Consider the following 26,899-nt stretch of genomic DNA (forward strand, 5'->3'; position numbering starts at 1 on the left):
AATGCAAGATACCTAAAAAATATCTGTATAAGAAAATTACTTACATACGAGGGCAGCGCCAAAATTTCCCGGCCTTAATATGAAAGAAACAAAGTAGAGTAACAATTTTTTATTACATTTAAATATAATCTCCCTTAACTTCAATACACTTATTACATCTCTTTGTTAACAACTCAATCCTTTTAGGACTATAGGGAGGATGACCTATCTGTTGGAACCCACACTCTAAAATGGCAGCTTGTGCAACACCAGCAGTAAGGACAGGTGCAGTTTTCCTCGACGTTTTACACGTATGAAGTCTCGCCATTTATCAAAATATGTTGCGTAATATTTACCATTGACAGTGGTATTAGTTTCTTAAAAATCTATCAAAAGAATTCCTTCACAATCCCTTTTTTGTTGACTGACAGACTCTGAATTTTCTTGGAGGTGCTTCACCCTTACGACGCCAGGCCATTGATTCTTTTTTCGATAGAGGGTCATAATAGAGAACCATAGTCTCATCTCCCATTACAATAGTTTCTATCACAGGCTTCGGTTCCGACCCACAGAGTTGTTTTTGAATAGCCGAAAGGTTTTTAGAAACCCATCTTGTACTACTGTACTTGTATCAGAAAGCTTTGTAATTTCTGAGATTTCCTTGACTTTTAAACGTCGATCGCTCAATACCACCCCTCCCACAATCGCAACAATATCTTCCGTTATGGCCTATACTGGTCGACCAGTTCTTGAATCATCTTCAAGGGACTCCTGCCTCATTCGACAACGTTTTGCCCATTCTTTCACTATAGAATACGAAGGAGAACTTTGGCCGTACACACCATCCAGTCTTTTTTTAATATTTTTAGGTGCTAACCCTTCTTTTATCAAAAACTTTATGGCTTGTTTAAAATGCTGCCAATAAAAATCTATTTGACGCAAGACTTTTTTTCTTTCTTTTTCGCAGCCTACTAAGATATATATATTTATAAGACAAAGTTTTATAGAGATACTGGAGCTGCATCTATGTCAGGCCGGGAAATTTTGGCGCTAACCTCGTAGAAACCAACATAAAAAAAATTCTTATATTATATTTGTCATCATATTAACGAACCATATTTCCATATTTTTGTTTATTACGACCTTTTTCCCTTTTCTTTGCAGCTCACGATTTTGAATTTTTAATAATCCGGTATATATATTCAAGTAATTGAATTAAACTTCCATTAATTTACTTTCGACTTCATTTTCGTAGGTTAAGTAATTATTTTGGCAAGATCCACTCGGTTAGCGATCGTTCACCAAGCTCGCCAAAGAGACCTCAGGACAACTACTTTCTGCATCTTCGTCATCACATTGTACCTGTCAGAACACCAATTATCAGGATTATCAGTCTCACGCCATATTGCGTGGAATGTGCTACGAAGTTCGCTCATCAGATTTAGATGTATATTTGATTTCTGGTGGCGCGGAGAACTGCATGACGAACATTGTGTCGGTTTGGTTATCCGCCAGTACAGTATTTGGCCTACGGGCCTGTATTTGGTGCGTCGCAATATTTGCAGCAGGCTTCGTTCTGCAAAGCGCAGCAGAGTCTCGGGGTGTTGATAGTATCATGAATGTTGGAAAATGGACCGCGTCAACCTTGCAATGACGTACTGGTGTGGTCTTGGATGTATTGTTATAACATCATCCTTAGAAGATTTTTTCAAAATAATTTTTGTTATTTTTTTTTATGTAATGTAAATATTTACATGTCGTCGCCTATTTCATACGACACGATAATAAGGGCCTTATCGCACAATGGGACCGGTGTATCTTTCGACGTTGACTTATTTTTAATATTTACCCAAACTACCGAAATCTCCGTCGCCAAACGGGAACCGAATAACGGAAAGACGCGCTCAAATATGTTTTCCCAAGCATCGAGCCGTATTATTATTGTTTACCGAGCAAATTAAACACCGTTTATAACAATATAAACACCTCGTATTAAATATTACACGTCGGACTATTGTGGGCTCGAAATCGGCTCACCTGCTGTCAAGATAAAGTAGTGCGTGCGTTTATTAAAAAAAAGATAATGCCTAATTTTTTTTTCGAATAATAAAAACGCCTTATCGCGCGGAAACGAATGTTTATTTAAGCGTATATCGCATTTATTAAAAAAAAAAACGCGACTTGCACGCGGACAAACGCACAGGCCGCGTTTACGATAAAAGGAAGTAGTAAAATAGTGATTTTATTTCTCCGCGATAATGCCGTGATGCTGGAAAATCCCGGGTTAAAATTGGTCGCATTCAGCACACATAGCAAACCGCTTCCGATAAGTAGGGGTACCGATTTCGATTGGGAACGTGTCGAAGTCATTTGCCGTTTCCCTTTTTGACATATGTAGAGGTTATGGTTACTTATTTCTGTGCGGGTGTTGTTGATTTTGACATTTGGATTTTTTCGAAGGTATATCTTATTCAATGTTTGTGTCTGGTGCTGCTGATTTAATAATTGTTAATGAATGGAAACGTCTTTGCACTCTAGCAAAGTCTGTTCATAGATATAAGAAAGTGACTGATTGATACGACTTAAGGAAAGACCCGGCCAAGCTGTAAGAATCAAATATGGCCGAACAGGTCCGTACTTTGCTTAGAATTTAATTATTTGGGGTTTTGTTAGGAAAGATACTCAACAATATTTATTTATTTATATATGTATTCATGTTTAAATCTAAAATTAAATTACAAATTATTTTTATTACCTACTTAAATTACTTAAAATCTATCGCTATCATCGCCTGTTCTAATTATTATTTGTTCTGTATTATTTGCAATATGGATATACGATTGTTCTGCTTTTTCTATATGTTTAACAGAATTTGCCCAACTTTGTTGAGGGAGGTTAAAAACTTCGGTTCCTATAAGTTTGGAGTTAACACGGGGAAAAACACTGTTACGACGATTGGCGGATTTCAGTTGGTGCCAAACATGTTCAATGGGATTAAATATACAGTGGTAAGGTAGGTAGATTTTTTGCATAATTATCAGAGACGTATTGCTTTTGTAGCTTCAAGCTTTGTAGAACTTCAATTAATTGCTTTTTGGTATAATCTTCGCGAAAATAAATGTCGTTATTATACATGCAGTTTTGGATTGTGGCTTTTGAGTCACATGAGGAAGGGGTTTTAGTCAACTGTCCACTGTGATAACTTGCATTGTCCATTACAATGACGCAATTAGGAGGAATGTTTGGAACTAGTTTGTTTTTAAACTAAATAAATGAGCCGTGGTGTCTTCATGCTAATCCAGAGAAGAATCTTTAATATTTTTTGCAGACAGCGATAGTCCATTTGGAATCCAACCATCTTTAGAGCCAGCATGCAAAATAGTTATTCTTTCACCTCTTTTTGATGGCGTGTTTGTTTGTTGAGTCAACCCAACCCTTTTCCGTAATCCAAGTAAATAATTGGCCTTTGTTGTTCTCTGTAAATCCTATTTTTTTCTAGACATTCCACTCGCCATTTCCGAATTTTAAAAGAGTCCATTAAAATATGCCTTTTGTCATTTAACACCGGTTTCATCTTTTTCAAGCCTCCTAATTAGGATATCTAATGCAAGGCACTTATATTTAAAGTAAATTGAACTTTTTGTTTAGTTCAGTCAGTATTTATTGGTTTTCAGATCTGGCAATCCCGTAATATTGATCTAACACCCAACAGAAACTGCAAATTTTGAGTGCTTCTCTTTTTACTTATTCGACAGAATATTACGCGGTCTGTTCTCGATGGGCTTTATATTAAATTTATTATTTTCTACCCTCGGAGGGTGTGGAAAATGAGAGAGTTTAATTGCCTTACGCGCAGCTGCGTTTCCGTGTACACGTTTTACACGTCAACGCCTTTTATTCCGGAATCAAAAGACACCGAGGCACGCCATGTTTTTCGTTTTTCGAAATCGAGTTATCAACTCGGGTATTCATATCTCTCCGTCAAAAATCATTGAAAATATCAAATATCAAAACCCCTCTTTCTAAACATGTCAGACCGTCCGAGATATTCATTTATTTATTGATACAAGAAATGTAACTCGACGGACTACTTGAAACAGACCAATTATAGATGAACATATTTACAAAGTTCGGAATATAACATATATTGAAGAAAATTGATCTTTTAATTTTTGAAAATTCTTGGTTCGGATAAAAAAACAATCAAAACATTTTCAGTCGAACGCACCGTGGTACTTAGACATACAATTATTTCATGGTATATGACAATAATAGTCAATGTCAATTGGCGCCATCACAGGGAGCATTTAGGGATAATTTGGTTAACAGTTAATTCAAAAAAACTTAAATGAAAGACCTGAAATGCAAGTAGTGTCTAGATTGCTTTAGATACATATATTTTGGAAAGTTTCAGTTACAGAGTTACATACATGTATTGAACGAAATAATGATTGTCTTACATTATAGTTCAAATGTAACCTAGACATTAAATTAGCCACTTCTAGTAAGATAAACTGTTATTGCAGAAATTAATATATAAGAATGTTTTAATTTAAATCATATCATACTTTTCGTAAGATCACAGGATATCTAAAAATATTTGTTCGCTTTGTGCCCTTGGAAAATGAACTGTTGTCTGTTACATTGGAGAAGACGTCAAAGAAGAGATGAATTAGAATTTCAAACAGAGAATACTGAAGTGATCAAATGAAGATCAAATTTGAGAACGCTCCTCCCATGCACGGTGATGCTTCCCACAGATATTTCCCAAGATTTCTCACAAAAAAAATTGATACATCATATACGCGATTCCACATTCTCTAATATAAATCTAACGTTACATCCCTCGATTTCCCATTATCCACATATAGCTCGTCCGGCTTTCGATTTCTCTTTTTCTACGCTTTTACCTGACTGCCTTTGTCACCCGGACTGCCCACGTTTAATCCCGAATCAATGCTAAACACGGTTCGACATAATCACGAAATTTGTCTCCGTATTTACGGCGTCATTCAATGCCGAGTTTTTTTCTTATTGTCCCCGGTGTTATTCTTCACACCCCTGTATACATCGAATAGGGGGATAATATTGAGGTGAATAGAGAACCGAAACGTGTCCGGCTGCAGAAAAGTCGCAGGTATAAAAATATTTTGCCCAAGCACGTACGATGTTATAACCAAAAAATATTTTGATTAGTTCATTTATATTAATACAAGTAACTGTTACAATACAACAGCGCAAGTCTGATCGTGGAAAAACTTGACTTAAATGGCCGATTATTTCAAGTTTAATTTTTATACACGTTCATGCTCGACATTTAAACATGTCAAAACCCTCAGTGTCTGCTGATGAGTAGATATCTCCTCCTCGGTTAGGATGACACATTCAATAATTGTCACAAACCAAAAGAAGGTGACGTTCCTAACAATTTTTAACCGACATTTATTTATGTTGGTAGACAGGAAAATCCTTGTATCTATATATTCGCCACTCTTTCTAGAAAAATTAACATATATAAATACTGTTTTTAGTTTCACTGTACAGAAAATCTACAATGCACACATTCGACTGTGATAATAAAAAAAATATTGCTAAAATTTTTTTCAAAATTAAATTGTACTTAACTTGTACTTATTTATAATGCATAAAATTACCACCTTGAGCAACTCACCCGCAGTTGGTGCACTATGTTTCTTACATTTTATATTTTTATGGCCTCTGGTTACTTGATTTAATCATTTTAATGATATTACATTTTTCACGACACCCAATTAAGGGCTATTTGTTTTTTTTTTCATCTAATGTACCATCAAAAATTCAACTCTCAACTTTTTTTTTTTCTTCACTTTTTGCAACCGAAAGTCTCTTTCATCATCAACATCTAACAGATTAATACCATTCATGGATATATTTCGTTTTAAGCGAGAAGAGCCCCGACGCCAACGTCTAACAGATTAATACCATTAATGGATCAAAAAATGAAGCAATATTGATATTGCCTACATATAGGGATTGCATTGCATTCATTGCTTTGAGGGAATACATTATTTTTTAATATACACACATATTTCGTTTCAAGCAGGAAGAGCCCCGACACCAAAGGGTAGCAGATTAATAAAACTACTGGATGAAAAAATGAAGCAATATTGATATTGCCTACATATAAGGATTGCATTGCATTCATTGCTTTGAGGGAATACATTATTTTTTAATATACACACATATTTCGTTTAAAGCAGGAAGAGCCCCGACACCAAAGTGTAGCAGATTAATAAAACTACTGGATGAAAAAATAAAGCAATATTGATATTGCCTACATAAAAGGATTGCATTGCATCCATTGCTTTGAGGGAATACATTATTTTTTAATATACACACATATTTCGTTTCAAGCAGGACGAGCCCCGACACCAAACTGTAGCAGATTAATAAAACTACTGGATGAAAAAATGAAGCAATATTGTTATTGCCTACATATAAGGATTGCATTGCATCCATTGCTTTGAGGGAAGACATTATTTTTTAATATACATACATATTTCGTTTCAAGCAGGAAGAGCCCCGACACCAAAGTGTAGCAGATTAATAAAACTACTGGATGAAAAAATGAAGCAATATTGATATTGCCTACATAAAAGGATTGCATTGCATCCATTGCTTTGAGGGAAGACATTATTTTTTAATATACATACATATTTCGTTTTAAGCGAGCAGAGCCCCGACGCCAACGTCTAACAGATTAATACCATTAATGGATCAAAAAATGAAGCAATATTGATATTGCCTACATATAAGGATTGCATTGCATCCATTGCTTTGAGGGAATACATTATTTTTTAATATACACACATATTTCGTTTCAAGCAGGAAGAGCTCCGACACCAAAGCGTAGCAGATTAATAAAACTACTGGATGAAAAAATGAAGCAATATTGATATTGCCTACATATAAGGATTGCATTGCTTCTATTGCTTTGAGGGAAGACATTATTTTTTAATATACATACATATTTCGTTTTAAGCGAGCAGAGCCCCGACGCCAACGTCTAACAGATTAATACCATTAATGGATCAAAAAATGAAGCAATATTGATATTGCCTACATAAAAGGATTGCATTGCATCCATTGCTTTGAGGGAATACATTATTTTTTAATATACACACATATTTCGTTTCAAGCAGGACGAGCCCCGACACCAAACTGTAGCAGATTAATAAAACTACTGGAAGAAAAAATGAAGCAATATTGATATTGCCTACATAAAAGGATTGCATTGCATCCATTGCTTTGAGGGAATACATTATTTTTTAATATACAAACATATTTCGTTTCAAGCAGGACGAGCCCCGACACCAAACTGTAGCAGATTAATAAAACTACTGGATGAAAAAATGAAGCAATATTGTTATTGCCTACATATAAGGATTGCATTGCATCCATTGCTTTGAGGGAAGACATTATTTTTTAATATACATACATATTTCGTTTCAAGCAGGAAGAGCCCCGACACCAAAGTGTAGCAGATTAATAAAACTACTGGATGAAAAAATGAAGCAATATTGATATTGCCTACATAAAAGGATTGCATTGCATCCATTGCTTTGAGGGAAGACATTATTTTTTAATATACATACATATTTCGTTTTAAGCGAGCAGAGCCCCGACGCCAACGTCTAACAGATTAATACCATTAATGGATCAAAAAATGAAGCAATATTGATATTGCCTACATATAAGGATTGCATTGCATCCATTGCTTTGAGGGAATACATTATTTTTTAATATACACACATATTTCGTTTCAAGCAGGAAGAGCCCCGACACCAAAGGGTAGCAGATTAATAAAACTACTGGATGAAAAAATGAAGCAATATTGATATTGCCTACATAAAAGGATTGCATTGCATCCATTGCTTTGAGGGAAGACATTATTTTTTAATATACATACATATTTCGTTTTAAGCGAGCAGAGCCCCGACGCCAACGTCTAACAGATTAATACCATTAATGGATCAAAAAATGAAGCAATATTGATATTGCCTACATATAAGGATTGCATTGCATCCATTGCTTTGAGGGAATACATTATTTTTTAATATACACACATATTTCGTTTCAAGCAGGACGAGCCCCGACACCAAACTGTAGCAGATTAATAAAACTACTGGATGAAAAAATGAAGCAATATTGTTATTGCCTACATATAAGGATTGCATTGCATCCATTGCTTTGAGGGAAGACATTATTTTTTAATATACATACATATTTCGTTTTAAGCGAGCAGAGCCCCGACGCCAACGTCTAACAGATTAATACCATTAATGGATCAAAAAATGAAGCAATATTGATATTGCCTACATATAGGGATTGCATTGCATTCATTGCTTTGAGGGAATACATTATTTTTTAATATACACACATATTTCGTTTCAAGCAGGAAGAGCCCCGACACCAAAGGGTAGCAGATTAATAAAACTACTGGATGAAAAAATGAAGCAATATTGATATTGCCTACATAAAAGGATTGCATTGCATCCATTGCTTTGAGGGAAGACATTATTTTTTAATATACATACATATTTCGTTTTAAGCGAGCAGAGCCCCGACGCCAACGTCTAACAGATTAATACCATTAATGGATCAAAAAATGAAGCAATATTGATATTGCCTACATATAAGGATTGCATTGCATCCATTGCTTTGAGGGAATACATTATTTTTTAATATACACACATATTTCGTTTCAAGCAGGACGAGCCCCGACACCAAACTGTAGCAGATTAATAAAACTACTGGATGAAAAAATGAAGCAATATTGTTATTGCCTACATATAAGGATTGCATTGCATCCATTGCTTTGAGGGAAGACATTATTTTTTAATATACATACATATTTCGTTTCAAGCAGGAAGAGCCCCGACACCAAAGCGTAGCAGATTAATAAAACTACTGGATGAAAAAATGAAGCAATATTGATATTGCCTACATAAAAGGATTGCATTGCATCCATTGCTTTGAGGGAAGACATTATTTTTTAATATACATACATATTTCGTTTTAAGCGAGCAGAGCCCCGACGCCAACGTCTAACAGATTAATACCATTAATGGATCAAAAAATGAAGCAATATTGATATTGCCTACATATAAGGATTGCATTGCATCCATTGCTTTGAGGGAAGACATTATTTTTTAATATACATACATATTTCGTTTTAAGCGGGAAGAGGCCCGACACCAACGTCTAACAGATTAATAAAATTAATGGATCTAAATTTATTTATTATGGCAAATGAAATAATTTAAGCCGAATTTCATAACGGCTCAATACGAAAATAATCTGGGAATCGTGTCATTCTTGCCCAAACTGCATTAATCTTTCCCGAAAGTAAAACATTATGACAAGATTGTGGGCGAGTGTTTATATTCGACGATGAAGATCTCGTTTATACGAAATTAATGGCCCCCCTTGTTTATTTTAGTCGCATACTTTTTAGCGAAAAACGTGAGCATTTTGTTTGGTTGAGAGCGAAACACAATGTTTGTGACATTTTCAAAGTTTATGTTACTGCAGTACCGATTAAATACGACGTTGTCGCAGGATGTGCGATAGACGATTTGAATATTCCCCGAGGGACCGAAAAACTTTTTTTTTCCTATTAATATTCAATGAGAGGCTCAGATAAATTTTAAATCGGTGTTCGGGATATGAATGTGAAAAAGTCGGAAAGGATGAAACGTCCTCGACTTGCAGCATTTAGGGATTAAGGGATCTAATACATTTGGTTAGGTGATACAGACTGTCTTTTATATGGCATAAAAGAAGAATGTGCGTGAGAGCGTGAAACAGGTTTCACATTATATGTTAAATCTTTTGACTTTGGGATTTTGACCTACGTTACTTTCTTTTTACAAAACTTCGCATGTATTGTATATAGAAATATGTTTAAATTGTGTCATAACCATCCAAATTATAATTATATATAGAAAGTGACAGCCAAAAATGCTTTTTTTTTTATACTCCACTCAACTTCGTACCTTTTGCCAAATTCGGACATTGTTAGAAAAGTAACCTCAGTTTCAAATGATCGTCGCTCCCATAGATGTGTTCCAATGAAACCATTGTTACAAAATCCCGTTTTGTAATTAGAAAATATGCAGAGTGTAATGTCAAGGGTAGCGATTTAAGTTCAATTGAATCGTATTTACTAAATGGACGATTTAGAAGGGGTGAGCTGGTTAGTTATACTAGTTAACTGTGGAGTCCCACAAGGCTTCACATTGTAACCTTTGATATTCATTATTTACACGAATAACTTATTTAATCATGTTTTACTTGTGCTTGCGATATTGATCATACTTTAAATTAGACATACATAAAACTCAAAATATTGTAGTTTTCACTAAATGCCAAACAAAAACAACAACATTGATAAATGATTGGACATTACACTGGATTAGATCGAGACCATATAGAAGACTTTGAATTTTACACAATTAATGAAAAAAAAAAGTAAAAAACACTACAATTAGAAATTTTTAGGTCAAAAATAAAAGAGTTGCAATTATTTTAAAAAGTGTAATTAAATAAATTTCAATAATTCCACATTAATTTTTAAGTGTAGATCTGCATAATGATACAAATTAAAATGAGAAGAAAATTTTCCCGCCCCTGTTAAAATTTTTCAATTTAGTAAAATGAATTAAATTCAAACAAAAGAGAAACTCACTTAATGCTCCAACAACAAATATAAAATATATACGGGAACCATCGTTAGTCAAATAAGAAGATCCACCTTCAAAGTTCGTTCGTTCGAATGACCATCAAGATCGAATTTCATTTAGGAAATGAATCGACAACTGACCTTTCGCCCATCGCAACAGCGCACGATATCGCATCACATTAAATGCCATTCGAAACCTGAAGAGACTGACCCCGGCGGTCGCCCGGTATATCGCATCTCAACGTTGCCAAGTCACAGTCTAAAAAAGGCTGCGTCTAGGCTCCCTGGCAAACGTTCTGACGTGTGAACCCGATGGTCCGATTGCAATTGCACTAATTCCGGTAGAATTGATGAAAATTTATAGACGAATGTAGTGTATTAAAGTAAACATAACCTAAAAATAATTTTTAGTTTAATATGTCACTTTTTCTTCGATGTGATTTCGATCACTTCCATCAACCGAAAGAAATATGTGATGAATTAAATTGTCTCTTAAACACAGAAAAGGAGCAAAAACCAACCCAAAATTGACATAGATAGATAATTTACATATTTTGAGCATTGTTGTTGTTGTCCTAAAATTGTGCAAATTGGTGTTACAAGAACCAAAGAACTGTACCACATAGTCTCATATTGTTCTTGTCAATATTATCAATGTCTTATGAATATGGTTCAGTATCTTCATTAACAGATTAACAGATGAACAGAGGCTGCCAGATAAATTCTAAAATCTCAACAATTTACACTGAGATTGCCACAAAATTACATAATTTTTTTCTTGTAACAAGACTACACATATAAGTTGTTAAATAATACAAGAAATAACCAAAACGCTATTCACAAAAGGGTGATTGTCACGTCTCTCTGCCCTAAGCGACTTAACGATCCAGAAAGAATATTTAAAATTAAAAGAGTGGTCATTCAAAAATAGATATTGCCGATTTTGAACAATACATTTTATGTAAAAAGCGCAGATGTTTGGGGATTTGAATGAACGCTCCTCGTTTGTATAATAAGCAGTATAATCCAATAATTATAATAATAATAACAATAATAATAATAATAATAATAATAATAATAATAATAATAATAATAATAACAATAATAAAAATAAATACCTTCATTAAAATACAATACATATATATATATATATATATATATATATATATATATATATATATATATATATATATATATATATATATATATATTCTCACGTATTGATTCACGGATGGAAAAATGTGATGACACTATATTCCGGGATATCATCCGTTCGCTCGTTGAACTCCGACTGGAATCCTGCATCCGACTGGAATCCTGCACATCTTGCATCCGACTGGAATCCTGCAGACGTTTCGCCAAAATCTCACTTGGCATCTTCAATGCTCGCGCTCCGAAATGTTCGAAATGTTTTCAGCACAACCTGCGTCTTGAAATCCATGGGCTTTGGAGATTCTAGAAATCATTTCAAGATCCAAGACAAAGCAACATCTTTGATCAATAATGATAAGTATATTTGAATATCATAATAATCAGAATAAAGATTCAAAAAACCTGCCGTGAGGCACTCCCCTTAAAATTGGTAGAAAGTAATAGCAATACATCCTGAGCCCTAAAAAGGTCATTAGTGCTGTGGCCGGGCCTAAAACCCAGATTGGGAGGCAGGTAAAATATGATGGTGAAGTTATCTTACTAGTATTAAGGTAAGTAGAATAGTAGATCGATGCCGTCCACACTTTTTGAGTTCAACTTAATTCTGGATGTTACTCTCTCCACATACTCCTCCGTTACGGTTGGCCACTGCCTTCTGTCAAAATAAAAATGATTTTTGACATGCCCATGATCTCATAAATAAATATTAGTAAAGGAAAGGGTGAAAAGTACCGAAACTAAAGTTCATATAACATTAGCTTGTTAAAAGTTGCCTTAGAAATCATTCCCAACCGTCATCAATGAAATCCCCTTAAATTCAGTAAAATTAAGTTTTGAATAGACATTGTTACGATCACAATTCATTTTAAGGGACAATAAAACTTGCAACGGTGCAAACAACAGTATTTCGATACACCACATCCCCAAAACAAAACGAGAAATGCCGGGGCTTTCGTAAACGGCGGCAACATCGCGCGCTGTGATCGAGACATGGCACCGTTGGAATTGGGGTGTTTGTATCACGACGATGACGCTAATTGGGAGGTTCGGCGATATTCGTTTGGAGATACGTATTTGGGGAATGACCCGCGATGGGACGGTATTTTAACGTTTTCGGGGCAAATTGCATTTTCGTGAAGTAAAAAGGCGAGAGAAGAAAAACGCCAATTTCAGATCTGTATCGCGACTGCCGCGATCGCCCCTATTAGCGTCGTAAATGGATACGAACGGAAAGGAATGACCTGTGAACAGTACTTTAGTCGCCAAGACCCCTGCGGACGTTTTTAAGAACTGCGAAGTTTTTAAAATACATGTTCCGAGGGCGAAACCACTGCCTGAAATTTTCATGAAAATTCGGTATGCGTCAGAGAGGAACTTCTTGCTCTTACTGGGTAAAGACATTTGTACTTCCTTCTGTTAAACTTTCTTCTCTTATTTTTGTTAAATAATTATCTGGAAAAACTAAAAAGGACTAGGAGCTGACCGCGTAAGAATGTTTAGAGAAATGATGCTGCGGTTAATATAATAATATGGTGCATAGGTTAAATCGAATTTATGAACAACGGACAGAGGATGCATGGCTGATGGCGAAAATTTAAATACGACTAAAAGAAGCCAAAACCATCGTCAAAATTCGCGAATATTTGTTTTAATAACAACAATGCTAGTGTCTAAAATTTAAATTTCATTGTAAGATTCGTAGTTTCGATGCTTGCAACGCAATTCAAAAAGGAGTAAAGAAATAAACAACCCAAGACCGACACACTTATTTTCAGTCTAACTAGATCATTCAAAGGAGGTCAGAAGGCGCATTGAAATTGCCAGCGAAGAAATTTTAAGTCCAACCCATAAAAAATATTATCGAGGGCAAAGAGGATGAAAAACGGGGCATGGGAGGGAAAAAAAGTGACTAAGAAACTCAAACAAACTCACGGAAACAGTCTCCTAGACAAGGCCCAAAACCGAGGAGAATAGAGACGGCGCCTAAGAAGAGAACAAATATTAATATCTGTTCACGGCCCGATCCCTACCAGACTACTCCGATTCAGTATTAGTTGGGTTAAATTTTCGTAATCATCATCAATGTCTAAGTGATGGCAATATTAATGAAAACGATATTGAATCGCAAGGAGACAATAAAAAATTTTTCCAGGTTGCAGTTAAATATATGAAAGTATTACATTAGAAGGGTAGGATAATCCGAATTAGTAAGGGTTTTGATACCAACATAATCCAACCTAACCGTACAAGTGTAGTTTCTTTTTGAAACAAGAATAAAATCGATATGAAGTAAATTTCATAGTTAATAAAGTAAATTTCATTAAACACTAGTCTTAACATTTAAATTTGCCAATTATCGTAGCTTAGCCAAAGTTTTGACGAATACTGACTGACTGAATTTCGCAACCATCGCAACTGACAAAAATCCGATTTTGACTAGTACTTGACGGAAATCGACTATCTCAACTTAAGGGCTTTATCTAAAACTCCTCTAAAAGCTCGATTTCCAAAAGGGCTGCTAAAAGCTCGATTTCCAAAAGGGCTGCTAAAAGCTCTAGTTCTTAAAGTTGTTCTAAAAGCTCCGGCTTTAAAGGCTAAAGGTTCTAGCTCTAAAAGCCCCTCTATTTGCATTCTAGAAGCTGTATTTCTAAAACTCTCCTAAATCTCGTCTAAAGGCTTGGGGACAAGTGAAGCTCTATTTTCTCTAAATGTACTTGTCCAACGCTGCAAAGATATGAACGTAGATACTTATGCATAATAAGGCTTTTGATTGTGTAAGACATCATAAATTAATGGAAATCCTGAAATCAACTAACATAGATAAAAGAGACCTTATCATAATCAAATATCTATACTGGAACCAATCAGCAGAAATGAAAATTGATATATTTTAAGAAAGCAGAATTCTTAGATGAAAGACATGCGAAGATGGTTTGGATGTTCGTCAAATGATATTTTCAGAACAGCAGTTTCCAAAGTTCGTTTAGCTATAGGAGGCAGCGCGATAAGAAGATTATTATTATTATTATTATTATACATTTGAATTATTAATGAAGAGTGCGTTCAATGAACAGAACAGAACAGAAACGAAGCCTTAAGACTTTGGCTAAGCTCTTTTTTGTTTCTAATTCTCGAGGCGGGGAGCAAAATATAAAGCACTACCCCGTACAAGGTCCGCGTGAGAGCGAGATCTGGGTTGACCGCCGCGATCCTCTTAATTAGGAGCGTCTCGAAACGAGGAGCCCGTCCGTCGTCGATCGACGATGAAAAACGTCGAATTTATTACCGGCGGCGGTGTGTGTACCGTTACCGCCCCAGAAGAAACGCGCGGTACCGTCCAGACAGAGCCTCAATAATATAAAGCATCGAAATGATATTTCTTTACGTGTCAAAATCGTTCGTGATGCGGCAGCAATGAGCAATCCGAATGCGTTTCGAGTCCGCGACGACCGGGGAATTTCGTAGCGGTAGCTGCCATGATAAATGTCCCGATAAATGCGGTTTAGTCGCTTTTTGTAACGTGCGACGATAAAATGTGTCGCGCGAAATCGCGAAAATTTTCTGTGGGCGCCTTTATGACCCCGTCGTTGACGGAAATACGAATCTTTGCTCCCGTTGGATTGACGTGGCGTACGTTAATTTTCGCCAATCATCCTGTTGGCTTCTTCAGAGCTTGACTGAAACAGTTTCAGTCAAGCTCTGAAGAAGCCAGCAGGATGCTTTGTAAAAAGTATTACTGTGGAAGTTTGTGGAAGTGGAAGAAGGAGAGTTTTGGTTTGATTTCTGCAAACTCGGGAACACGAGATTATTTGCACTCCGGGTGTCATATCTATAAGAATGGAACTCCTCAGCAAACTATCGGTCTTTGAGTGGAGTTATATAGATTCAACATCTGAATGATCCAAAATAACTGAATATTCAAAAACAAGACTTTCGTTCCACTTTATGCAGAGTTACTTAAAAATTTAAATCCTTATCAAAACTTAAATATAAAGGAATTTATTTGGAAAGATCCGGGAGAAAAGAGAAGTAAACTCTAATTGCCCACACGGTAAAGAATAGGTAAACAGATTGATAGAAATAGTAGTACGTATAAAAAAATAAACCTTGAGAATTATTGTTAACACTTCAGCCGCAGTGTTACTGTAAGGTGTGTTGAAACTAATGTCGAGCACACTGATGAACCATAATATCTTACACGAGACAGTTGTTCAAACATTAACTGCAGGATTTGCGAACCAAAGGATAATTAAAGATTTAACAGCAACTTTAAATGGATGATTGCACGGCATTTGAGAAAAAGCGAGAAGTTGTGATGCTATCAGAAATTAATAGCGTCCGCTAGTAGTTTTTATAAGCACTGATTTAGCAAGATCTTTTTGGGAAATTTAAAACAGACACAGAACAACGTACATATGTATCATACAAACAAGAAGTTGACATTATTATTTTTATTATGTATTATTATGCATTAATATCGAGATTCACCGCAAAAACAGAAATAAAAGTAATATAAACACATACAATCACATCACAGTAATGTGTCAAGAAAGTGATGCGCCGTAAACACGTATCGAGTAACAAATTCAGTTTAAATTTGGCGCCATAACCGGAACGAGTCGCTGCGTTCTGATTGGTTAGCACCGTTGGAAAATTAATTGCCGTCACTTTCGACAATGCCCGTAGCCTTGCAGATCCCCTATGGTCTAGCAAAACCCGGATAGGGTGCTCGACATTTTGAAAGCATCCTGATATTGTTTGCCATCAAACAACCATAGTTTAACCTATGTTACTAAAATACATTGTTAATAAAGTTCAATGCTTTGTAGTTTACGAAAACAGATTGAAAAAAAATTAAAGGTCAGTATTTAAAATATTTTAGTGTCTAAATCAGTTTAGCACTGCCAAAAGAAGTGATCAACTAATCACTCCATGTTTTTCCATTTCCCTTTGTTCCTTTCCCTATATACTTGTGCCCAAACCAGCTAAATTGGATTAAGCTCGTGAAGATAACGAGCAATCCGCTGTCCATATATCATTCTTGTATTTTTTTAAATTTGTGTATTGTGTACATTGAAGAAGACTTGCATCTTACGGATGATAACACAGGTCTAGAAAATTAAACTTTTTGACAGACTTTTTTTTTTCAAAAATTCTATGCTTTTATGTATATTACGTATTTTTTCAAAGAATAAAGGAAAAAAAATATATTTTTTTATTCAGTAAAAAAGTTAGGATTCCAGTCAGGAATATTGTTGCAATGCACTAGCGGTCCTTCCTGAGTAAAGTATTGTATTCTGGCCCAACTCAGTTGACTTGCAGAGAAATCTAATATTCGCCGGTGTTGCCAAATCGCATTTAATTTCATAGAATTCGATTAATTTAAAAATCATGCCTAACAAGGAACAAACATATTCACGTCATAGGTATGTATATTAATAAAATAACCTTTTTAAGATTTAAGATATATAATTTGCGAAAACGGAAACATTTAAAAAACATCATTACAAATTTTTCTTGAACCCTAACACCAATATCGATATGCCGCAACTTATTTCAAACCAAACCAGTCACTCTTGAACAACGTCGTTCCAATGTGGACATGCCTTAACATTATATTCACGCATGTCTTGCTGTAAAAGTTTTGAAGTTGTAAGAAAAGGTTCATTATTCATTAAAGATTTCCGTTTATAAAACATTTTGCACATAACTCTGTCAAAATTTAAATCTGTTAGATAAAAGTGTATATCACAAAAAACATCGACCTCTACGAGCCCACCCCTGAGAAAATAGGTAACGATTTTGATATTCTCAAAAAGAATTTCATCAGCTACATTCAATAGACGGTGCTGACCCAGCATTGGAATGGACTATCGTTATTAACCGATCGCATCGCCAGGAGACGACGAACGCGTTCGTCTTGATTGCCGTAAAAGATTTTGTAAGTTACAATTATGTTAGAACGCGAGGCAGTTCATATTTATAACCTGTAGCTCGTTTACAGTTAGACAGGGCTCGCCTAGAGAGAGAACGGGGCAATTTGTTAATTTATATTATAAAGAACGATAAAATATGAATAAATTTTACGAACCTGACAGACACATAAATATCACAAAACGGCCCGCGTTGGGTAATTGTTTCTAGGGGGCATGCCACCGACATTGTTGCCTGCGCTGTCGGCCTCAAATTTTGCGTCCTCTAACGGACCCGTCAACATTTCGAAAAGAAAACATTTTGCAAACGGCTATTGAGTGGGCTGGGACAGTTATCAGATTACACACAGTAACGTCCTGGGAAAGAGTGATAAACTCCCGACAAATCGAACCATATAAGAGAATTTTCCTTAAAACCTTTGTATGTTAAAATTACATACAAACATCTTACTTCGTTTGCGTGGTTATTGTGCTAGCTCTTTGGAGAACCGGCTTTTGGATGCCGAGCAGACGCCACAAACCCTTAACTTTTACTAAACTAACATTTCTATAATATTTTAGTCAAAGTCATCCTTCCCGCCACTTGGTGTAACGAAAACTGTATTAAAGCTGCAGATATCGTACAATGTACAACCTCACTCAAATAGTACGTTTTTCTTGCCGATTTTGGTCAGATTCCAGCTTGTTATTACAAAACATTTTTTTCTGGTTCGAACAGGGGCTCCAGTGAAAATCGGCCTTTCCGCCATTTTATGTATAGTCGTCTCAATCTTCATCACGGCAATAAAATAAAAAAAAAGTATTGGACTCTCAAAGGTTTACGTAATAAGATTTTCTTTTTCATTTAGAAGAAACAATGATATTAAATATATACAAATAAATTCATAGCTAAGAATATCTAGACATAATTACATTTTATTCTAAATGTCAAAAATCTAATTCTGTTTCACTATTAGAGCCGTCATCGAGATTAATTATAATAGGGTTTATATTGTTTTGTATAGAAATGTAAGATTCCTCAATTTTTATAATGTGCTGTACTGAATTTTTCCAGTTCTCAATTGGTATTTTATTAATTACATTTCTTATCAAAAACTCTATGGTATTAAACATAGAGAAAGCCAAGTGCATACTGTTTTTTAATTGCATATGAATATAGGACCATTTACCATTGACAATAACACCGTTATTGGGTATATTTTTTAGAAGATTGTTTTGAAACTAATATTCAAAAAGTTCGGCACTTGTATCCTCACCATAATAAAATTAGTCGTCTTCTGACCCAAATTGTATTATAGTGATGCGTTTTAATTTATTCGAAGGTGCTCTCAGATTAAGTATGGATCTGATATCTTTTCTATATATTTTAACTTCTTGAATGTACTCCTGCTCAAAATATTACTATATAAGTAACACTACAAGAGTGGCGACATGTCCATGCTCTTCCAAGAACAACAGCACCAACACCATAATTGTCAACAAAATACACACCCGTATATATATCGTTACGGGCGGCAGTAATAAACAATATTAACGTTTTTTTGAAGGACTTTCATTTCATTAAATAATTTGACTGCGTTAGAGCTAAAAAATCTCTGGAAAGTTATCGAGGTGTGTCTAGGAACGCAATATCTTAAACAATGACTGAATATCATTTCCTCTGCAAAGTTTATCAAACAAGTACGACGGGGTCTTATTGGGGCTTAGTAAAAAAAAGTGGAACTTTATATCGGTCCTCCAGCTTGAGCCAACCCGAATCAGAGTCGTTGGAGTCTCTCCTTATCTCGATTAGGTATAGCTGGCCAATACACAATAGTGTATACTGTAATAAGCGACGTGGGATAAAACTAACATATCACAGAATTTAAGTTTGACTTCCTTACTGAGAAAATGAAGGCTTTTGTAACACCAAGCCAACATGCATAGAAAACCGCAAGTCACCGTCAAACCATAATCCTAAATTTTTACACCCTTCTGAAGAAGGAGAGACAATCTCATAATTTAGTGTAATATAAGGTCCTGATCACTATTTACTTTCTTCAATTCTGCACTATTAATAATATCCCTTATTGACGATATTGGCGCTTTTGTAAATAGAAAGGTTTCTTTAATAATTTCTTGTTTCATCAATCCTCTACTGATTAAAGTTTCATACACATTTTTCAAAATCTGTTTTGCTTCAAGCAACATTATTATATTCTCGTAAAATAAATTTTTCGAAACACACAGCAAAAACGATTATTCAACATTGACACAAAGAAAGATATCAGAATGAAAGAGATATATCTGGTTACTCAAGCAAGAATAATTTTTTTAACGACCAATAACAATAGGTAATAACATCGTTAAAATTAAAAGAGGGTCCATCGAAAGCCAATACGATAAAGAATGTATCCTTTTGCTGTATGTATTTCTGTTACTTGTTTCAAAAAATTTGCAAAAAAGTTACTAAATGTGTTGAAACCAACTGCTGATCTTATTGTTTCTGGTCGCCATTGTTTTGAATATGAATGGTAAAGTTGAAAAAAAAAGTGGCACCAATCTTTGTTTGGCTTTTGGCAACATCCCCAAACCGTCTAGTTATAGATTTCACAACACGACGTCCTCAATAACATTTTACAGTATAGCGGATGCGTCAACAGTAACAAAATTGGTGTTTATCTTGGAATTATCCTCTAGATTCTAGATAGACCGTGAGCCAATTACATAAAATGTTCTCCGTATTTCACGCTCCATTGTCAGTCTATTCGAAAACATTCGGCTATATATTCATAATTTTATTGCCATTCAAAGATAACCTTTTCACCATTGTAAAGTCAGCGGATGCAGTGGCGTCTGCTCCAATTCAGCTAATAAAACAACCAACTAATAATAACATTTTTCCCATACAATTAATATTGAAATAATTCAAAATATTATCTCCTCTCACATCACCGAAGACGCTACTCCTTCATTTTGCGGTCCTGGCAATCGGCTCTACATAGATCTTCGCTTTTTACGTCAATTTTTCCCACCCTGCACTGTATTTAGTTATGTAGGTCCCCTGATAATATGTACGAAGTACTGGGTCTTCCTTACTATTTGAGGACTCCTTTCGATGCTGCTGCTTAAATGTTTATGTTACAGTCTCGTGTTTTACTTGACCCTTGCATTAAGACGTACATGCAGATCCTCTAGGTTTTCGGTAAATAGGGTGCTTATGCAAGACTTATTCTTAAATGATGTTAAGCTTCTCAGAAAAATATGAACGTTCTGATTCATTATTTTACATTTTAAACATTTGTTTTTCAAATTTCATAAACCACTTTTGGAATGTCGCTGGTGTAACCGTATTCTTTGAAGTTATATGTTCAATTTTTAAAATAAAAATTAGAATTACATAATATGTTGTATGTCATCTCTTCACAGATTTTCACGTGTATTGACGATCGCACGCCCCTGGCGGGCGAAAAGTCGTAGAAGCATCGACCGACTGCTTACCAAAAGTTATTTTTCTTTTGTAAAACGAACAACACACACACACACACACTTAACGTAAAAAATAATTTACGACGCGTTCGTTTCAATCAAGTATATAACGAGTTCGAATTAAAATTGTAAATAAAATTTTCGGAGAGTTAATCGACGCTTAATATCGGACTGTTAATAGACGCGAGCGTTTTTATTGTTTGTAATTTATAATTTATTATAAACGTTCGGCGGTCGGCCGGTCTAGAACCGCGATAAACCTTTAATCGCCTATAATGATAAGTTAGGAGTCCTTAGCGGCATATTTTTGGCTTTAGTTTATCGGTAGGGTGTTTTTTTTTTCTTGATTTACGATATTCTCTTAATAGGTACAACAAGGGTTTCACAAGACTACGAAAATCTACGCTTTAGCATCTTATCCCGGGGGTCTGTCAATAAATAAGGCCCGTATGGAGATCCCACGCCATCAAAATAAGCCGGAATATTAGTGAATAATTATAAAATTTAATTAAAATTATAAAATACTGAAACCTTAAAAATGATATTAATATACAATTACAGGCAGTCGATTAAAATTTGTTGATATGAGTAATAAAAAAGTTTTATCATATCTCGGGGCTTTTCTTCATGGGTCAATTACATTTCATTGACAAAAAGATTCAGAAGCTATTCAAACAGTTGTTAATTTTAGACCTACTAAATTCCTTTTTGCCTTAAACAAATTTCCGCAGTTTCAGAAAATCTTCGCAATTTAGTCTTTTTTATTCTTACTAGAAGGTAGATTTTAGGAAAACATGTAAGAACAAATCATTATTTTTGGTGCTCTGCAATATCGTATTCGCTTTAACCTACCGTACGTTTCTTTTTCTAGAAACACTCCATATCCATATTGCATTTTGTTTATATTGATTCAAAAAAAAAACCAGGTCCGTATTTAATTTAATTTATTTAATATAACCAAAACTGAGTAATAAGTAAAATACTGAAAACTTAATATTAACTCTAATAAATAATACTTTATCGTATCACTTAAATCCAATGGCAGAACAATTTAATATGTCAAATATTTTCATCGACGGTGGTATGTTACAGAAAACAGTTTATCTATGAATCTTTTTGGGAAAGGTTTGAGAAAAACGAACAATGAAGTGGCAGGCAAATAATTTGCAGCAAATGGAAAAAATTTGGACCAATAAAGAATGAGGAGAAAATATTTTTCCTCATAACATGAAAATTGATTTTGACCTATGTCAAGTGGTCACTGCTATGGCGGGAAAGTTGAACGAACTGATATCGAACGAATCAAATCAAACGAATATATATACTATAAATATTTTTATACCTTATTCTGTTTGATGTTTCCAAATAAATAATATAAATGAAAAATAAATAACATCGGGTTAAGATTTGGTTGAATCTAAGGATATAATTTTATCACCTATCAATTCAAACAGTTCTATTAAAAATGTACTTTTAGGATAAACCAAAAACAAAAATTAATATTATACAAATACAAAATATAATACAAATTATAGAATAGAAAAATAGAATTGCCAAAAACGGAGTTAACGGCCTATGTAAGACTACGAAGAGCTTTTGTTCGTTTTTAATGTTAAATAATCGACGAGACTGCGTTTTTCGCTTATCTTTTTACTCAGGCGACACTATATATCTTAAGAAAAGTTGATCTAAATTAACACGCGTAATCCGAGTCAAGCGGAACGTGAAGATATGATATATGCCCGTCCGGAATTCACGAAAAGAAACCGTAATTTATCACCTGATTATTAGATAATTATTTAATAAATGTCGGTGCGTGTGACAAACGGGAGGGCTCGAGTCGAAAATTTCTAAATTTACGACGTTATAAGTCAGCGTTTATTCTCAACCCCCATCTGGTGCATAAAAACTAATTATAAACAAACATAAAACCGGCGCGAACGTAGTATTCCTTTTGTTTCGGCGGCGTAATGTTTCGGGACGGATGCTGCGGGACTCTTCGGCCAGGGGCGGCGCGGAAGGGGCGACTATTCAATATTTCGACAATATATAATATAATATACAATATACAATATAATATTTGTTATGCATGAATCTGTCCATAAAGTATTATTATCATTAATATTTCAATAGTAAGCGGGAACACTTGAACACCAACTAACTGACAACTGAACTAATGACCTAAATTGAAATATCCCACCCACGGCCACGTCACGAACTTCTTTTGCTTTAGCCAAGCTCGCTTGAACGAAAATAAAAAGAAGGAAAAAATGATCGTTTATAAAATTTGAAAAAAATGCAATCAGTATATCTATAAGTTATTTTTTGAATTTTAGTTCATTTTTTTTTAATATAACCATTTTTGACAAACTACTGTTATTGTATGACAATTACTACTCCATATATCGAAGTCTACGTCAGGCATACGGAGTAGTTCAAATGTCCAGAGTGAACCTATAGTTACTTGCGCCGTAAGTAACTCATTCGCGAATGAGCAAACACTAAATTTGTGAACAATTTAGAACGACAAGGAGGTTATTCATTGGCGAAACGAAGTATAAAAAAACCAAAAGGAAAACTTAAAAATTTCACAAGGATTCTACAATGAGAATTTGCGGTAACACTAAAGACAAAAAAATTAATAACATCAGTCTGACAGTAACTTTATAGACATCATTTAGTAAATGGTTGTTCTCTTGTTTATTTTTTGAATTTAACGTAAGCCTAGCTCTGCCTCCCTTAAACAATATATAAGCAGGTACAGAGTAAAATGCGAGCCAGCTTCAGTCAAGCTCTGAAGAAGCCAACAGGATGATTGGCGAAACGCCAGCAAGTTCGACAGACGCAGGAGAAATACAGAAGTTTTGTAAAAATTATTACAGTAGCCTGTCGAAGTTTCTTTGAAAAATTAACAGATAACTAGATAACTTCCTGCCCCTTTCAAATTCCCAAAAAAAAAAAGTGAACTCTCTCCTTAAAACCCTCTTATAATGAATATAAAATATAAAAAAAACAACATGGATCTTGGTAAGAGAATCCAAATATATATTTATGAATACTTAAAAAAACGAAAAACAAACGAAAAAGTGTGAGGTTTCTAGGAATAAATTGTGACAAACCTGAATCCTGGATGATCAAAGAAACTAAGTCTCGTTCAGTACAATGGTTTTATTTTTCATACAAACATACAAACACCCTTTTACCTACGAACGATGTAAATTCCGCACGTCACTGATATACCCAGATACGCCGAATCCGAAGCAAATCTTGCATTCATTGTTTACGGTAGACAACGGCTTATATTTGTGTTTGCTGCTGTTCCTTGCCAGCGAATCCGAAAGATTACGTTCTATTCTGATTCGAAAAGAATTACGGCAACGTTTGTCGAATAATTTTCGCTAAAAAACGTCGATCTTCAAAGCACCGTGCTAATCCGTTTTATTTTGTTTATTTTCGCTGAGCATCTGCCGCCACCCCTAACCCTGCTTAACGGGGCTTTTAATCCTAAACACACACACACAAGTCGAAGTGTATCGCAATGAAAAAAAAAATTGCGCCGTTGGATATCCGCGACGTTTTCGGTCCTTCGAGCCGGATGGAAACGAACAACGACACAAAAGGAGCAGCCCGGCCTGAGACCGAGTCGATCGAGATAAGACGGCTCACAATATATCTTCGATTATAGGCTGGGGCTTAATTATCCACACACGGATAATAATTCACGGCGCGAGCCACTTCAAAAGTACGTATTATCGTAATTAATTGTTCTTGGGGTCGTAATTAAGGTTACGCGTGTGATCTTATTTGGTTCAAATTATTATTTCCGCGATATACTGTTGCATGCTCGGCCTTCAACTGCTATCGGCGGGAAAAATTATAACGGATAAAAATATCATGCACAGAACAAGTAGAACTGCGTTTTATATATATATATATATATATATATATATATATATATATATATATATATATATATATATATATATATATATATATAATATATATAGGGTTTTTTACAGCTGTCGCTGTCTCCCTTCTCTCAACCTACGCCTCCATCCATCTCTGTCTTGCCATTCATCTCCGATACCTCTTTTCTCCATAGATTCATCTACTTCATCCCTCCAAGATCTTCTGGGTCTACCCCTTTTCCCTCTACCTATGGGGCTCCATTCTGTTATCTTGTGTATCCACCTATTTCTGTCCGTTCTTCTTACATGCCCATACCATACTCTTTTCTTCAATCAATGTTAAGGTATCTTTCTTGACACCCATTCGCTGCCCGATCTCCTCGTTTCTTACTTTGTCTATTCTCGAAATTCTACAACTTCTCCTCCAGTATTCCATTTCAGTGGCCTGTATTTTACTTTTGTATTTTTTGTTGATCACCCAGTTTTCCGCGCCGTATGTCATTACGCTCTGTACTATGGTGTTAAATATATGTGATTTGGTGTGTCGAGTGATGTGTCTATCCCAGAGTATTGGATTTAGTTGTCTGATACAGTTTCGCGTCTGGCCTAGTCTACTGTTCATTTCTTCGGCTGTTGTCCCTTTTTGAGATATTATGAAACTTAAGTATTTGAAATTTTTGCTTCTCTTTATTTGATGATTTTCATCGACTTGTAGGTAGTTTTCTCCATCTTCTGTTGTTGCCAGGTATTCCGTTTTCGAAAAATTTATTTCCATTCCATTTTTCTCATATTCTTCCTTCAGTTTTCGTAACCTGTAACTTAGGTCTTCTTCGTCTTGTGCAACTTGGTCGTCCGCGAAATTTAACGTGTAAAGACAGTCGCCTCTGATTGGAATCCCCATTTGTTCACATTTTTTCTTCCATGGTTTTAAGATCTCCTCTAGAAATATTTTAAACAATGTTGGTGATGTGGAGCATCCTTGTAGCAGCCCTTTTGTTGTTTTAAAGCTTTTTGATAGTCTATCTTCGATTTTTATAGATATTTGGTTTCCTTCAAACATTTTTTTAACGATCTCACTCGGACATCTTTTATTTTAATTGAGGAGTTGCTTTTGGCTACAATATAATCTATAATCGATCTGAGATCTCTGGTTCCTTGTGTCGGTAGAAGCCATTTGTAATCTTGAGATTATTAAATTCGCATAGTTCGATTAGAGCCTCTCCGTTGGTATTAACCGTATCTTCTCCGAATCAACCTATTATGGCATCGTTTTCTTTTCTTCCTGTACTTCCATTGAAGTCTTCTGCTATTGTGAGTTCTTGATTTTGTTTAATTTTATCAATTTCTTCTTGTATCGTTTGTATGAAGCATGTCTTTTCGATTCGTGCAAAAAAAAAAAAATAATACCAACAAAATGCTAAAAGAAATATCACCAAAACAAATTCTAACGAAAAAAATCATATATATATTGATATATATGATGAAAGTAGGTATAGGCAAAGGAAAAGAATAAATTATGCATGACGTCATACAATAACATACAGCGTGTCGTATTTGAAGAAACGTTTTGCATTTCTGAAGACGATAATTCTCAATACCATTTTCGGATTTTCGAATTTAAGGCACATTTTTAGAATAACATATCTTTCAACAATTTTAATTAAACCAAGATGTCTAAAAAAACCTACCACGAAAAAAATAATATACCAGGTGCTCCATTTAAAATAAGGAAATTG

At 34.9% G+C, this 26,899-nt stretch overlaps 1 protein-coding gene across 1 annotated transcript in view; it reads right to left on the reverse strand.

The window, feature by feature from the left end:
* Nucleotides 1-26,899, reverse strand: part of LOC132706855 (ephrin type-B receptor 1-B) — a 340,303-nt gene that overhangs the window by 268,059 nt on the left and 45,345 nt on the right. The window lies entirely within an intron of this gene.

Source organism: Cylas formicarius, unplaced genomic scaffold (assembly GCF_029955315.1).
Source record: "Cylas formicarius isolate icCylForm1 unplaced genomic scaffold, icCylForm1.1 PGA_scaffold_8__14_contigs__length_24414737, whole genome shotgun sequence".
Classification (NCBI taxonomy): domain Eukaryota; kingdom Metazoa; phylum Arthropoda; class Insecta; order Coleoptera; family Brentidae; genus Cylas; species Cylas formicarius.